General features: G+C 42.1%; 1 protein-coding gene across 15 annotated transcripts in view; it reads right to left on the minus strand.

Moving 5' to 3' along the window:
* KCNN2 (potassium calcium-activated channel subfamily N member 2) overlaps nt 1-12111 on the minus strand; it is a 459477-nt gene extending 447366 nt beyond the window's left edge. For 8 of the 15 annotated variants that reach the window (XR_013532555.1, XM_078365847.1, XM_054252040.2 and 5 more), the window contains exon 1: nt 11641-12111. The gene's annotated coding sequence lies outside the window, so the exon portion shown is untranslated. Of the gene's footprint in view, nt 1-971; nt 1080-11640 lie in introns of all 15 variants that reach the window. The other 7 variants (XM_035291074.3, XM_054252042.2, XM_054252041.2 and 4 more) reach the window with 1 other exon arrangement.
* Nucleotides 12112-17086: the final 4975 nt, after the last annotated feature.

Raw genomic sequence — 17086 nt, forward strand, 5'->3', positions numbered from 1 at the left:
TAGGTTTTGTTAGTCAAATAAATATGTGATTACTTCTATTTTATTTTAAAGTAAATATCTCATTCTTTCACAACCTCTCATTCTTCCACACATGGAAAAAAATTCATGTAATATGTCTGATTAATGATCTGAGGGGGTAAAATTCTATATATGTATGAATGGGAAATTTTAGAATAGTCAATATTATGCAAATGAAGAGTAACAATTTAGAGAGTTGCTCTGGAATTAAATGGGAATAAAGAAAGCAGAAATCAAATTCTATTTAGAGTATACATAGAACCCTGTGGGAGGAGTGAGGTATGAGCACGCACACAAAAATAAATATTTTTAAAATATCACAGATTTATAGATGCTTTTGCCTAATCCGTCACATATTTCCATTTTATCCAAATTTTCTATATTTAATTTCTAATCAGAAATTTATAATTTTATAATTATGATTAGAATCTTTTTTTTTTAATTTTTTATTGGATTATAGGTTTTGGGGTACATGAGCAGAGCATGCAAGACAGTTGCGTAGGTACACACATGGCAGTGTGCTTTCTTTTCTTCTCCCCTTCACCCACATTTGGCTTTTCTTAAAACAAATCAAAATACCTAATTTAGCTATGCCATGTATTTAAAAACAAAATATTTAATAATTTAAACAGAAATTGAATCACTTATATCCTATTAGAATAAAGATGCATGGACAAAGGGATTTGATTCATTTAGAGGAATAATCTCATACTACAGAGACAAAACCAGGAAAGCTTGTTGAAAATGTAGCTTCATTTCATCAATTTCAATTTAGCAAGCCTGGGGTGAGACTAGAAATCATTTTATCAGGTTGCCATGTGATTTCAATGCAGCTGGTTGGAGCCACTCTTTGATAAATTCTGGCCAAAAGGGAAGCCCAAAGCATTAAAATTTCAGATTCTCCATATGCCATCTAGGAACAATATTGCTCTGGCCCCAACAATCCCAATTACCTGGTCCCTGTGGTAGACCCTACTGTGGACCACGATACTGTGTACTCTGTTTTTCTGATCCATCTTCATTTAACACATTTCTTATGACTGGCTTTCCTTGTGGTTTACCTAAGTGGGGAAAATGAATTGTTCTGTCAACATTGGCAGCTGAGGTTGTTCGAACATTCTTACTGTAAAACAATAAATGGATACTCAGTTTATATATCAGTCTCCCCGAGCTCAGTTATGTGAGTCTATTCCCTGAAACTTGGGTCCACTTACAGATAGTCATGTGAGTTCTCAAAACTTGAATCGTTCAGCTGGAAACTGGTGAGCACCTTTCCCACAATAGTGTGTATCTGTTGTTACTGCCATCCTGCTATTCGTTCACATTTTTCTGATACAGCATTTTTAATTTCCCCTGGAGAACTGCACTCAGATTCCTCCCAAATCTGAAAATGGCCACTTACTCTAGGCCTGTCCATTTAAATTCAATCCTATGGTTTTGCCTAAAGTAAAACTATGCCAAGAGGTAAAGCTTAGATCTGTTGGTATATCATGGAGCCACTAGAGAAAAATGTGCCTAAGAAGAAAGCCATGATAAGCAAAAGAAGGACCAAGAGACAGGGATAAAATTAGAAACAGAGAAAGAAAGAAAGTTCTTTATGACTTCACTGTTCGAATCCTGAATACAGCTGGTCCTACATCATGGCCTTTGTGCTACATGAGCTAATCCAAGTTGATTGCTGAGAAACCAATCCAAACAACTTTTTTTCCAGAAAGCTCTGAACAAGGAACCTTCCAATATGTTAAATAGACCTTTGCTTCTCTTATATTATGACTTCTACAGTAAGGTTCAGACTAGATTGCAAAATGTAATGATAGTCATATAAAGCCACTGACATTTAGGAACTACCCAACCTCATGAAATAACTAAACATAGCATAATGTTTATACACCCAAAATAGTTTTCCCCATTGCAAAAAAAAAAAAAAAAAAAACACAGAAAAAGACCTGCCTAGGAGAGACATGACTCTGCAAAACAGTAAAATAAAAACCAAATCCTTGGAGCTGCAGATGAAAGCAGAGCTGCTACTTACCACTTTTGCAAATGTCCAGTATTTAGTTTGGTGTGATTATTAGAAGGGAAAAGACCAGTCAAGACTAATATTTCATTTATGTTGCTACTAAGCATATGGCTAAGAGATTCTCTCAGCCTTAGAATGTAGTCTACAAAAGCAGTATCAAAGTAAGGCACACCTATGGTGTTTCTGCAAAAACCAATAAATAAATTTAAAGCACACAAAAAATCATTCACCTCAGATTTCCTCAACTTCTTCCTTTCTATGTCTCTTGGTAAGCACCTCATGTACACATAGGTGCCCTTCCACTTTTGGATTTGGGTAAAACATCATATTGTGTGGCATGGTTCCTGGGTTTCCAAGTAGCCACTGAGAAGCCAGATGTGGAGTTAGCTTCCCATGGGGTAAAACTTCATCTATAGAAAATGAAATAGGACGGATCTAGAAAGCTAAGTTCCTCTTCTGTTTTCTCTCCCGTGAACTACTCCAAGTGATAGTTCCTCTTTGTAATCCTTCTGGAAAAGTCCCAAATATCAAGTGCATATACTATGTCACTCTACAAGTGTGACAGAGGTGACAGAAGTGACGCCACTCACATGTAGAGCAACACAGTGCATCCATCCCAGCTTGTTGTTTAACACTACCTAGTGTGGGAATACATGGCATCACATCACATTTTATCTTGTCTTGTTCATCCTGATGCTCTGGGTTTGAACAGCTCCCCCAAAACTGATAGCACTCTAAGCCTTGTACCTTGGGCTCTGATCTCTGGGCCATACAAGGGAAAGCACTGTTGAAGCTATTATATCTTTTCTCACTATCATTAATAATTTTGTTAATTAAATAGTGTTTCCCTTCTAATATACAGCAACACAGCGTTAATTTTGCTTTCCACTTTGAGCTGAAGATGACAAAACATTCCCTGTTTTTACAGGACCTTTCAAAATGCCCCCTTTATGTTACTACACAGAAGTGCAGGGAATCCACTTGTGCTTCAGTGACACATTGTTCTATAACACACCACCCAAAGCTAAATGACCTAAGACAATAATGGAGAAAGGAGACCTTGTCTGCACAGTTCAGCTCTTGATAGCACTAGCTGGGGTTACTTACTTGGTCAGAGTTAGCTATTGACTGGGCTGGGAAAGAAGGTCTAACAGAGCTTCCCTCACATATCTGATGTCTCAATGCTCTTTCACATGGTGGCTCTCTCTACCATGCTAGCTGGAGCATCCTCACAACACTGTGGACTTACAATGGATTGTCCTCTGGCATGGAGACTAGCTTCCCAACATGCTTGACTTGTTCAAAGCAAGTCACAAAGGCAGCAGGAACCAAAGGGATGGGAAAAAAACCCTACCCCTTGATGAGATGAATGGTGTGTCTGTACGAAGTGGGAGGCATTAGTAGCCACCATCTTTGAAGACTATGTACCAGGAATGTCCCTAAATGTGTCTACAAGTTTAGAATCATGCGCAGATCTTTTAAAACTACAAGAACCCAGGCCACTCCCCAAGCCAATTAATTCACAATCTTTGGGAATAGAACACATCAGTTTGTTAAGCTCTCCAGGTGATTCCAATCTGCAGAGAAGTCTGGGAACTCCAAATCTACCACAACTTATGAGAAAAGACATTTAGAAAAGCTGAAGGCTCTAGCTGGCAGTGTCTCAATTACATGTGGTTACCTGTCATTTCACAGTGTGCTCAGTGGCTTGTCTTAAAACACACCAGGAATTTAAAAGTTAGGCTATACAACAATCACTTTAAAACACATTAAAGCTACCATTATAAACTAGCTTAGTATTACTTGTAGGGTGACCAACTTTCTGGTTTGTCTGAGACTGAGTGGTTTCCTAGGACACAGGACTCTCAGTGCTAAAATCAGGATGGTCTGGGTCAAAATGCTGCAGCTTTTCAGCCTAGGACTGCCTAATCTCCCTCTGCTGGACTATCATGTTCTGATGAATTTTGTTCCTGAAATGCAGTTCCATTATCATCACCTGAGTTTTCTCAAAATTAGCTATCTCGGCCAGGGCTGCTTGAAGTATATTCCACAGACTTGCAGCATCTGCATCACCTGGGAGCTTTTGTTAGCAATGGAAATTTAGAGGGGGCACAGTTCTCTAGACATTGAGTCAGAATCTCTGAGAGTGGGACCCAGAAATCCGTGTTTTGAAAGCCATGAATTTAAGAAGCACTGGTCTGGGCTGCCATGCTTTCATCTTCCTCTGTCTCTACTATCCCACATATGGCAAAATCATATTTCTGTTTTGCAACAGGAATATAAAAAGCGTAGCAGGACGAGTCAATCAATGCTGACTGGCCAGAGATGCCCTAACAAAGAGCAGCCTCAGATACAGACGTATACATGATAAACATCATCTGGGCCTCTCTTTTTCTCAGTCATTTGTCTGAGGGGCTGCATGAAACTTTTTTACATCCAGAGTAGGGGCTAGTGTGTGGAATGAGGGTGGAGCTGAGCACAGCTGTTTGCAGTTGCTAAGGCCTGTCTCTTTCAGGACACACTGAAACTGTCAGTACAAGTCAGCAAATTTTTCTTTAACCTAGAAAGAAAAAACTCTTCCTTCAAGTTAACCAGAAGATCAAGTTTTGTCTTTGACTGGATGCTTGATTTTTAATGGGAATTTATAGTAGAAATTATTCAGGTTTCGGCCATTTGGAAATCATGCTCTTTTGAATTAGCTTGGAGTGAAGTTTACCTAAGTGCAATGAAGAGTTCTGCCAAGCAAATTAGTAACCTAAAATTTTAACCGCCTTAAAAGAAAAAGAGGGTCTTTTAAAGGACTTATCTGTTTATGTTCAATGGATGTTAATAACTACATGTGAGGTCTAATTCATACATGAAAGAAGAGACTAATGCAAAATATTTTTGGTATAATAACACATGAATTGGAAATAAAACAAAGTTATTTCTTAAAACGCAAACACATACCGTAATGGAGACTTTTTGCTAATTCCGACTGTTCTCGCTGCATATAGGACAAATTTCTTACTAGGATTTCTTCACTCAATCAACTTGTAACTTGATCCCTAGTACACTGAAGCAAGTGAAAATTAAAAGGCCCTTTCAAAAGTCACTTTTCATCAATCATGTCTCTTATTTCTCTATGTTTCACAAATCTCATATTTAAAGTCAAAGTAAATGATCCATTAACTTATTTTCCCCTGTATAAGATAATGTCATCAAAGTTACTGTGGTAACAGATCTGTGGAGGGAGGGTGCTTTCCATGCTTCTGAACTGCCACAGCCAAAATCATCCTCGTGCTGCATTGCAGGTCTGGCAGGAGGTCTTTGAGCTGCCCTGCCCAGATATTCTGTGGGCAGCAGAAATACTATAATAATATCTTACACAAAGATAAAACACATAAGTAGATTAGAAAAACACTTGTTGTTCTGGGCAACAAACTCATTTTCCCACATTATAATTACATAACAAGTCTGTGAAGTTTACTTTCCTTGACTAAATTTTACAAAAGAAAAGAACCCATATTTCTTACATAAATAACCATAAGCAAATTTTAAGCAGATGTATTCTGTATCAGAAGATGTCTAAATATTTCATAAATGACTACAGTTGGTCATCTTTGGGGAAATATAAATAAGTCATTCAATTTTTAAGGAGGATAAAGCAATTCCTCTATTTTTACTCTAGCCAAGAAAAACAACCAGTTGATTGGACGAGCTTCATAAAACTGCTATCTGAAGGTTCTTCTACCAGATCCTCCACTCCCAGTTGCACAAGCACAGACAATCAACCTAATATCTATCACCAATCTCTCTCTCCCTGGGGAAAACCATCATGATCCTCACCTGGGCTTTGCCTACCAGCCAATGCTAACACTGAGCCCCAGCGATCAGAATGGTTGCACAAATCCACCTGAATAAGATGAGTTGTCTGTGTAAGTCTACAGAAAACAAAAATCTCAACAGGGAAGCTAAACTTGGCCATCAAACCCAAGCAGTGAACTCACAATCAGAATCAAACCCCATGTCCACAAGAGTGGCAAACTAGACAGACCCCTGAGTGGAAACTGTATAAAGGGGCTGGCAGTGTCCTGCATGGGACACTGTTGCCTTAAAGGCATCTGCTCAATGGAGTCTTAGATTTCATTTATAAAATGGAAGCAGAATCTCTACCTATCTCATAAAGTTGTGAAAATCCAATGAAATACTTCAAAGTAAACATTTTTTGTAAACTGTAAATATATGGGCAAATACAAGGGACCATCACCATTACTATGTTCACACCATTCTTCTCAGCTGTAGTGGGAGTGGAGGGGTATTGTCTTGGAGTTGGGGTACCGGGAGTGATTCCATGAATATGTATATTGCAATTGTCTGTTGATTTGTCTGTCCCTCTGGCCAATAACTAGACTGTGATTTCCTTGAAAGCAGGGACTGTGTCTTAGTCATCATTGCATCTCCATTTGCATAGTAAGACAGTCAATCACTGTTTATGGAATGCTGAATGAATAAATTCTGAATCCTCACTATTATTCAGACTCTCAGCTGCCTGTGAATTATGTGCAGTGGAATACTATGAAGCAGAATGTGAGAAATGGAACAGCAAATGCCCATGTGCCCAGGAATAGTTCCCCATCTGCCCAAAATGGCAGTGGAGTAGTAACTCCACTGCCAGAGCACTGGCCTCACTGGATAAGGAGGCTGAATTCTAAGGATTAGAAGCATCACTTGAAGTTGGTTAACAAAGAAAGCATTGACAATTAAACGCCTTGGAAAATAATAGTAGCTGAATTTCCACTGTGCCTTTCTTATATGCCAGGCATGCTAGAAACTTCATATCCTTATCTTATTTAAAACTCACAACTACACTATACAGGAGGTTTTGTTATTATCCACATTTTACAGATAAAGAAATTGAGTGTCTAAGAGATGGTGACCTAACCAAGTCACATATGGTACAGCCAGAATGGAACTGCAGGTCTATTTTATCCCAAAGCCTACACTGTTAAGCAATGCCATACTCAGCTGCAGAAAGGGAGGTCCTTGTGACTTTATCATTAGTGCAAAGGTAGAATAGGATGGTCTCATGTTGATCACCTCAAAGCCAAGCAAAGAGAAACTTGATTTTCCCTCACTCCCTTCCTTCCTTCCGCCCTTTCACAATTGCTGCTCACACACTGTATGTCAGGAACTGTGCCAGGCAATAAGGTACACTACTGAGTAAGGGACAAAAGGTATCCATTTGAGGAAAGAACACAGAGAAGTAAAGAAATGTGAACTGTAATGAGAGGGTGGAGGCTGACAAAATAAATGTCCCCAAGTGAATGGGATGTGGTGGCATGGGAGAACCATGCCAAGCCCAAATGAAGCAGGGCAGGGCCAGCTGCCCAATCCCAGTACGAAGAGGGCATTGTGGAGGTATTGGAAACCCACATGCAGGCTAAATGCTGCATATTCATAGCAGGGTGACAGGATGTGATATCTGGTATGGAAATGCCTTAGCAACAATTTCCTAAATGAGATTTCATAAGGGACAACACAAAGCCTGAAGTTCTGCGGGGCTAGGGTTGGTAGGGAGTGTTTTGGCTGGTGCCGAGCTAGTTATCTGGTGACTGTCAAAAATGTCTGCAATACACTGGCCTTTAAACTGAACCTCATGGCTCCAGTTGTATCAACTGCTTTGATCCTGTCATTCACTCGCTTCAGTCCTATCTTCTCTTGCTGAATTCTCTGTCTCTCATCACCCATGAGATCAGCCACATTCTTAGTTGTGACCCTGTTTCTGGCTCAACACTCTTTCCTCTTTCTTGACTTTCAGGGGCTCTCCTGCCATCCTGTGTCTTCACTCTCTAGTCCCTGCCATTTCTGGCTGCTCAGAATAGCTCTGGGGTCTCCTAAAGGGCTGGCACTACCATTAGACTTGCTTCAGCCAAAAGAGGAATTGAAAACAACAGAGCCTCAGCCTTCAGACACTAGCAGCATCAGAAACCTGGGTGCATTCTTCTGTCATCTATTCAACAAATATGTACTGAAGACTTATTATTCCTTATACTTTTCTGGGGGGAACGAAAAAAAATTTCTCTGCCCCAAAGGAATTCATACTTTGACAATGACAATTAAGTAGAACTTGAACTATACCATCTATATATATGCTTATACTTCCCACATTTAAGACTCTTGCTCTAAAATCTCCCTCAAGCTTCACACTCATGTCTAACTCACTATCTGACATTTGTACTTGGCTGTCTGATAGCATTTTAAAAATAATATGTCCAAAATATAACTTTTTCCTTTGAATGTGAATCTTTGCTGCTCTTTCTCTTCTTTGCACACAGGAAGGATGGAGGATGGAAGGGAGGATGAGGAACTTCAGGTCGCTCTGTAGCATGGCCTCTAGAGCAGAATGCTAAAATGCTGAATATAGCCTAAGGGAGTCCCCCACACAAAAGAATGTTTCTTTTTGAGGTATGAGTGGGTGCTGGAGAAGAGTAAGCAAGAGGGAGGGGAGGAGTGAAAGCCCAGGCAAACTTCTATCTCTGCAGATAAATCAAAATCTAGGAGTTACTTTTGTTTCCTTTCTTTCCCTTAATAATCCTTATATCTAATCCATCAGCAAACCTTGTCCATTCTGCCCTCAAATAGGTCCTGAATCTACCCACTTCTCCTCAAATCTGTTTGCACCACCCAGATCCACTAACAGGCTATTGCTGGCCTACAGAGCTCTCTGCCATTTGAAAAATGTGCCCTTCCTCCAGGCCTTCACAGCCTGGCACTGGGACAGTTGCTGGCAAGAGGAACATAGGCTGAATTTCAGCGACTTGACCCCCACAAGCTGGTCTCCTGTGCAGTAAGTAACCTGCAGAAACACAGTTGCAGTCCTGCCATCAGCTTCTCTCCTATACTACTGGAGGGCCTCCCGAATGCCCCTCTGATAGTCCAGTCTCCACACAGCTCCAAATGGTCTTTTAAAATCTCAAACCCAATAACATCACTTCACTGCTTAAAACTTTTCCACCAAACTTTACCTTGACCTGCAAAGTCCTGCAGAATCTGGTCTCAGTCCACCTCTCTAATATGCTGACCAACTGTGTCACTCCAGGCTGCTTTTCTCTTCCTTAAAAACATCAAACTTCTCTCTCCTAGTAGAACCCTCTCCCTGACAAAAGTGTCTACCTTTCTTTCCTGTTTCCACTTAGGACCACAGTACATAGAACTGACTTAATCTTATTACATAGCCCACCATACACTCTCATCATTAGCCCATGCGCGCCCTGTCATACTTTGCTATTGACTAGTTATATTTAATAACGTAACAAGCACAACTTGTCCTACCAGCCAAAACTCCATTGCAACCTCCTGAAACAGTCACTGACTTGCCTCTAACCATATGGTACCCCTGTTTCTCCTCCATTTCAGGTAACCATAATCACAAAATCACAAATTTCCTGTTTATCATTCTCTTGCTTTCCCATTTATATAACGTTATTGCATACACACACACACACACACATACACACACGCCCCTACCTAGTTGGTTTATTTTAGTAGTTTTTATTATGCTATATGTAATATTTTAGACTTCATTTTCACTTAATATTATATTGCTAAAAGCCAATCATATTGTTATGCCATTTTGTTTATTCATCTTTGACTGCCGTATAATATTCTTTTGCACAACAATACTACGCTACTCATCACTAGCACAAGGTGCTAGGCCTTGGTTGTCCCTCCAGGCTTTCATTATTGGAAATCAGGCTGCTAAGCATATTCACATGCATGTCTTCCATTGAAGATGTAAAAAGTTTCCCACAGGTATACACTTAACACACAAGTTGAACTATTCATTCACATATGTTCAAATGTTCAAACTAGGATATACTATCAAACTGTTTTCCAAAGTCTTTGTACCAATTCATACTCCCACCAGCAATGCTTGGACATCCTTTGGACCCACATATTCTTCAACCACTTGATACTGCCAATCTTTCAATTTGGGCCAACCAAATGCATATAAAATAATATCTTATTTTGGACTTAATGTGCATTTCCATTACTAAAGGTAACAGCCATCACTTCATATGTTCATTTGCTATTTGTCTTTCTTCTCAATTCTTCAAGTCACTACTAACCAAGAGAACTTCCCTGTCCACTCACCATGTGAAAACAGCCACTCTAGTACATTACTCTGTTCTCTTTTCTTTCCTTTTCTTTTTTTTTTTTTTTTGAGACAGACTCTTGCTCTGTCACCAGGTTGGAGTGTAGTGGCACCATCTCAGCTCACTGCAACCTCCACTTACCGGGTTCAAGCAATTCCCCTGCCTCAGCCTCCCAAATAGTTGGGATTACAGGCATGCACCACCAGGCCCAGGATGGTCTCCATCTCCTGACCTCCTGATCTGTCTGCCTCAGTCTCCCAAAGTGCTGGGATTACAGGCGTGAGCCACTGCGCCTGGCCATATTCTCTTTTCTTTATGGTATCTGCCACTGCCTGAAATTATCTAGTTTATTTATTGATAAATAATCTGTCTCCCTCAACTGAAATACAAGCTCCAAGGATCTTGGTTGCCTTGTCTACTGTTGCAGCTCCTAGAACAGCATCTGGCACAGACTGGATGGATGAATATGTGAGTGACAGAGATATGTAATGTATGAAGAACTCTGTTCTAGATTCAGATGCTGAGCTTCAATCTTGGCTCTCCCACTTACTGTCTGATTATGAATAAACTACTTAATCATCTGTTTCTGAGTTGTCCCATCTGTAAAAAAGACATAATAGTACTCCTTACTCCGTGGGGTAGTTATGAGGTTTAAATGAGTTAATATTTGTAAAGTTCTTAGAATACCACAAACACAGCAAGTGTTCGATAAATGTGTTATTATTATTAATGCAAGATTTCTGTTATTGCTACTTCATGGCTTGAGGGCATAAAGGCACCAAGCCGCCTGAACCTAATGAGCTTCCTTCTTCCCTGCAAGCTCTGCATCCCTTGGTCTTGCAGATGCTGATTCCCACACCCTAGAGAAGGAAGTAGAGAAGAGGTGGGAGTAAGTTTTTGAGGCAATTTATCTTCTAGAAAACAGTCTGGTCACCCCCAACCTGAAGAAGTTGAACAGAAGCACAGAGTAGGTGCTCAACAAAACCTAATGAATAAATAACTCATAAACCATCAATGCATATACCCTTATAACCTCAGTATTACATGACACACAAAAATCACAAACCTTCTGCCCTCTCTCCCTTCATTTGGTTCATATTTTCATGGAAAAGAAAGAGAAGTTAGAAAGGGGGATGGGAAAATAAATAAAAGATTGGATAAAGAAAGAGGAGAGCAAAGAAAGAGGACAAGAGGGCAAAGATGAAAGGAAGGATGGGGAACTTCAGGTCGCTCTGTGGCATGGCCTCTAGTGCAGAACGCTATAATGCTGAATATAGCCTAAGGGAGTCCCCCACCCGGGAGAATGTTTCTTTTTAAGGTATGAGTGGGCGCTGGAGAAAAGTAAGCAAGAGGGAGGGAAGGAGTGAAAGCCCAGGCAAACTTCACTTCAGCATCTTGCCTGGGGGAGGCTAGTCCCCATAAAATCTGTGGCCCTAGTCAATGTCACCTTAGTCGCGACCTTACCTCATTCTGCAAGCAGGAGTCCCGCTCCATTTGAAGCTCAAATTTGCCTCAAAGCGGTAAATGCGGCCTTGGTTAAATGCGCCAGTGGGCAAAGCCGAAGTGCGAGTCCACTGGGAATTCCGGCAGGTTCACCGGGAGAAACTGTTTCCATCTGAGGAGAATCAGGAGTCCTAAGCAGGACCAGCTGCCTCTCCGGGCGTCAAATTCCGTGCCTTGCCTGCTTGCGGCCCGGGAGAGCGCCCCCGGATCCCCAGCTCCAGGGCGCAGAGAGCCGGCCGGGGAGCCTCGAGGCGCAGGCGAGCCGGGCCCCCGCTGCCCACTCGCTGCTGATTGGGGTCCACCTTTGGGGCGCCCAGCTCCCACCTGGCTGCCCCTGCTTCGGTACTGACTGTGCTAAACACTGAACCGAGTCCCAGGCGCCCAGCTGAGACCGGGGACTCCCTCCTTCTCGAGTCCTTGGCTGGCAGGAACAAGCCCTGTAGGCGGGGGCCCGAATGCTCAGGGTGTCGCCGACCTTGAGGCTACCGAGGGGTGTGCATGCGCCAAAAATAAACGCGCGCGCGCGCACACACACACACCGTTTCCTTTTGATACTTCCCACCCCGAGAAAGTAGCAGTCCTTATGCAGCACTGGAGAAGGAATGCCGCTGAAGAGGAAAAGCCAACGTGATTCCCAAAACCAAATTTGGGGATGTTTTTAATTTTAGGTTTGGATTTATGCCTCTCGAAGGTTTAAAAAAAAAAAAAGATATGGAACAAATTCCATCGTGTGTATGTGTGTGTGTATGTGTGTGTTTTCTAAGGCCGAATTTCAGGTGTTAACCGGAGGGAGGTTCAGAGGAAAGAGGGAGGAAGAGAATCGCAGACTATGTATTGTTCCAGTGCAAGGTTAGAAACGTGCCTTGATTCCCATTCCCAGCGCGGTCTCCATCCCGCAATCCCCGGCTGCCGCAGGAGCTGGCCGGCGTCGCACGGGTTAAGGCCGCGCGCCCGCCAGTCGGCTTCCCCCGGCCCAGAACGCGCTGCGGCGGCGGAGGGGAGAGCCGGGAATCTCCCGCCCGCTCCCCCTCCGGAGGGCGCTTCCCTCCCCGCTCTATTTATAGCTCCACTTCCAGCTGCTGCAGGGAACTCACCAGCCGCGCTGAGCATTTTGAGCTCTCCAAGAGCCTTCCAGACAGGGGATTTTCATAAATTCTGTGAATGGCAGAAATGTCTCCAGCCTTCTGGATTTTGGTTGCCACTCTTCAGTCTGTCTTTCATATATTCTATTTCCAAGTTGAAAAAACAAAAACGGGAGCCAAGAAGATTTTGAGACAAGGGGTGAATGAGGGCTGTTTGTCATGCAGGGACCCCTTTGTTACCACATGCCGGAAAGAAGAATTCCGTGGATTCACTGGCTTCAGATTCATTTCATATTTTCTGCAACACTCAGCCTGTCCAAGGTTTTGCCTGTCAGCCATGTGGCAAAAAAAGAGGTATGAAGCAAATTTAAGACCCATGAAAAATCACATCCTCTGCCATCTGATTACCTGCTGACGAGGGGCCTCAAGGCTGGCTGGCTGCATAAAAAGCACAGTTGGGTGGTCTGTGTGTCAAATCCTCCACCAAATCCCCAAAGACAACAGGCTAGTTATGGTGCCACAGACGGGTTCTCGGCCCCAGTGGATCCCGGTGACACAGGGAAAAAACAAATTCCATTCCCTGGAGTCTTACCTTCAGTATTAAATGGAACACATTGTACCAGTCAGGAAGATTCTAAACTGATACCTTACTCCTAAGCCCCTTTTTCCAATTACTCCTTCCTGAAACTAAATTGAGCCTCTGTGATTTGCAAAGCCCCCATAGGTGCCCTGGGAGCTAGAGAGGAGCAAACAGCATCTGCCTTGGCAGCATTTAGCCAAGACTCTGCTCTAATAGGTGTGGAAGGAAGCTTGCCCAGCACCAAAGAGGCACTCAGAGAGGCCTGAAAGGTGGTGCTAAGGCACCCACCTCTGTCCCTCCTTCCTTATCCTCTCCCTTCCAGTCTCCAAGTTTTCCTTTTAGGGTTGATTCCAATATAGTGAGAAGTTACTTGTTTAATTGCATTTAATCAGAATGATCCTAGAATGAGACTTTCATTAACTGAACTTTCCGGTAATCTATGAGCTAAGTAGAAACCCCTTTCGGTTTAGTTCCTTATTGTTGAAGCACTTTGCCCTTGTATTCACTTTCCTGCTCCAGTAAAGAGAGGGTACCGAACATGCCGTTTCAGGGACCAGTCAGGCACTGGGAGTGTATCAGGGAGATGCCAGAGAAAGGTGTTGGAGCCCATGTCCTGAGTTCATCCCAGCTGTTCATATGATCTTGCTCAATTTGCTTTACTCTCTGTGCCTTAATTCCTTATCTATCAAATGTGAATAACAGTAACATCACCACAACATGACCTCAATTCTTTTAAAGGGCCCCAGAACCTTTGAAATTAACCTGTGCTGGCAGCTGTACTTGCTTACAGAAACCAAGGGCAGGCTGAATGCCAGTAACCATGAATAAGTCAAATGAAAAGATGAGAACTGAGCTCACCAGTGCTACCCCTACCTGAATCTTCTTCGCCTCACATGATAAAATCTCTGCAGGGGATGGAGGTGGGGGAGGAGATGCACTTTGCAGGCACATACAGGGTCTGGTGCAAAAGAAAGACTAAGCACACTACAGTTCTCCCTCGAAGGCCCCACATCTTTCCATAAATCTCCACCGGCAGTCTCCACCTTCGTTCCCTAAGGGATCTTAAAAGTGCCCCTTCACCACACCCCCTAGGAAGGTGCTTTGAGCTTGAGCTCTCCTTCTCCATTCCTTGCTCAACAAATAATGTTTCTGCTCTGCTTTATGGAAACTGGTCTTGTTCTATTGGTGTGAATGGCACCAGGCAGGAAAAGGACCCACTGGTGTCCAATGACCCCCCTTAAGGGCCTGTGACAGGAACAGTAAATACCACATGGCATTTGTGTGAAATTAAAGGTGGTAATCTACATAAATTGCTTAGACTAGTGCCTGGCCTGTGGTAAAGCTCAGTAAACATTAAATGTTATTACTGCATAAATATGAGCAGGAGTTGATCTAGCTGAATTTGTACAAAGGGATATTTAAATAAAATCTGTTTTATCTGTGTAAATCCATGCTATAAATTAGTTTCCTTTTCATCGTATAAAGGAGATCCCCCAAGTCTTTTCATGGATAAGGGAGGGCCCTGGTCACCAACCCTACATTTTCTTCTTGCAGTAAAAGAAAACAGCTCCTCGAAAGGCCTTTAAAAAGTCTCACTGCTAATCCATATAAAACACACTCTGACGTCTAGGTTAAAGAATCACCCGCTTACACTGGTTCATTGCTGTCCTGAGGATAGCACTTTCATATATGAAAAGTTCTTTAAACATAAAAACACACCATGAAGTTTTCGAACAAACTAAAGGTGAAGTATTTCTAGTTAGCTGAAAACTCGGAGCTCAATACAAGTTTGTACAGTATCTTATTTCTCCTTCTAAAAAAGTAGGCTCTAGAAGGTAGGAACTGGGTTCTATAAGTAGTAATACTGTGGCAAAGAGGCCTGGTTATCTTCTCCAAAACCCATATTCACCTTCTTTAAAAGAACACCCTTGATGTTTAGCCTTGCAACCAGGTGTGTTTACGTGACAAAGTTCAGGCTAATGAGCTATAGAAGTGTCACATGGAAGATCCAAGAAACCTCTCCAAAGATGCTGGCTGTGGTGGGTTTTTACTGTGTCAACTTGACTAAATTGGAATGATAATTCCCAGAATTATGTTCCTCATGTGGTTCTTAGCTAGCATGGGCCACAAGAGAAATTTGCACCATCTTAGAAGGTAGAGGCAAAGCAGGAACCATGTTTATGCTAGGAGGGTTGGTGTAGAGTCAGGTGCTGTTACAGCTCATGAATCTTATCACAGATCTGCTGGATCACTTTGTCAGCATGAGAGAGAGGACAGGTTGGCAGCAACTCCTGCTGAATCTCCTCCTTTAGTTTCTCCATCTCCTGGACAAGGTACATGTCAACTCCATGACCGACAATACCAACTTCCCCTACAGGTCACCAGCAGTGTGACTCTACCTACAGGCTTGGAGGTAGAGACTGATGCAGGTTCTGCTGTGTCTTTGTCTTCATGGGTTCCAGGATATCATTATTTTCTCTCATATGTCTGTATCACTTAGGGTTTCACCAGAGAAACAACCAGTAGGGGACACACACATACCATTAGCTCTCAGTAGCCATGGGGGATTGGTTCCAGGATGCCCCCTGGATACCAAAGTCCACCCATGCTCAAGTCCCTTATAAAAAATGGAGTAGGATTTGCACATAACCTATGCACATTCTCCTATATACTTTAAATAATATCTAGATTACTTACATACCTAATACTATGTAAATGCAAAGTAAATAGTTGTTATACTGTATTGTTTAGGCAATAATGACAAGAAATAAAAGTCTGTATGTGTTCAGTAGATGCAACCATTCATTCTTCTCCCAATATTTTTATGGAGGGCTAACTGGGTGTATACATCTGTATATATCTATATATGCTCAATTTGCTTTACTATCTGTGTTTCAATTCCATATATATATATATATATATATATGATATATACAGAGATATAAGAATAGGCTTATGTGCTTGTCGGGGTTGGTATGGCAAATCAGGTATCTGTAGGGCAGGCTGTCAGGAAAGACAGACTGGGACTTTCAGGCATGAGCTGAAGCTGCTGTTAAGAAGAATTCCTTCTCCTTCTAGAAAGCCTCAGTTCTACTCCTAAGACCTTTCAAGTGATTGAATCAGGCCCACACAGATCATCTAGGATAGCCTTCCTTAAACTGATTAGAGACTTTAATTATACCTGCAAAATATTTTCACAGCAACATCTAAATTAGAGTTTGGCTGAATGACTGGGGACTGCAGCCTAACCACACTGACTTATAACACTGGCCATGAAGACAGCCTGTCCTGCTTTCTTTAGGCCTCATACCATATGCAGAACCAACACAGCAGAATATACATAATTTAACCAGATGTGGAAGATCAAGTCCCTAAAACAAATCCCTTAGTTTATTTTCTTCCTCATGGATCTGCTTCTCTGATCTACCCTGACTCATATCAGTACAGTGGCACAATCCTTTGCCCCACTCTCCTTTTCCACTACCCTACTGTCTAGAATACAGATATGATGGCTAGAGGAGCCAATGTGGACATGAGGACAGGGGTGGTGGAGAGGTGAACTGCCAGGATCTTTGTCTTAAACATTGCAGAGCCACCATGTCACCCCTGAGCTGCCTGTCTCCATACTCATTTCACATGACAGAGAAATCTATGTCTATCTTCTTTAAGCCACTGCTATACTGTTTAGTGTTGCTTGTATAAAATTCATTCTAAGTACTATGTCTTCTACATAGAAATACGTTAT

The sequence above is a fragment of the Callithrix jacchus genome, chromosome 2 (genome assembly GCF_049354715.1).
Source record: "Callithrix jacchus isolate 240 chromosome 2, calJac240_pri, whole genome shotgun sequence".
Taxonomy (NCBI): domain Eukaryota; kingdom Metazoa; phylum Chordata; class Mammalia; order Primates; family Cebidae; genus Callithrix; species Callithrix jacchus.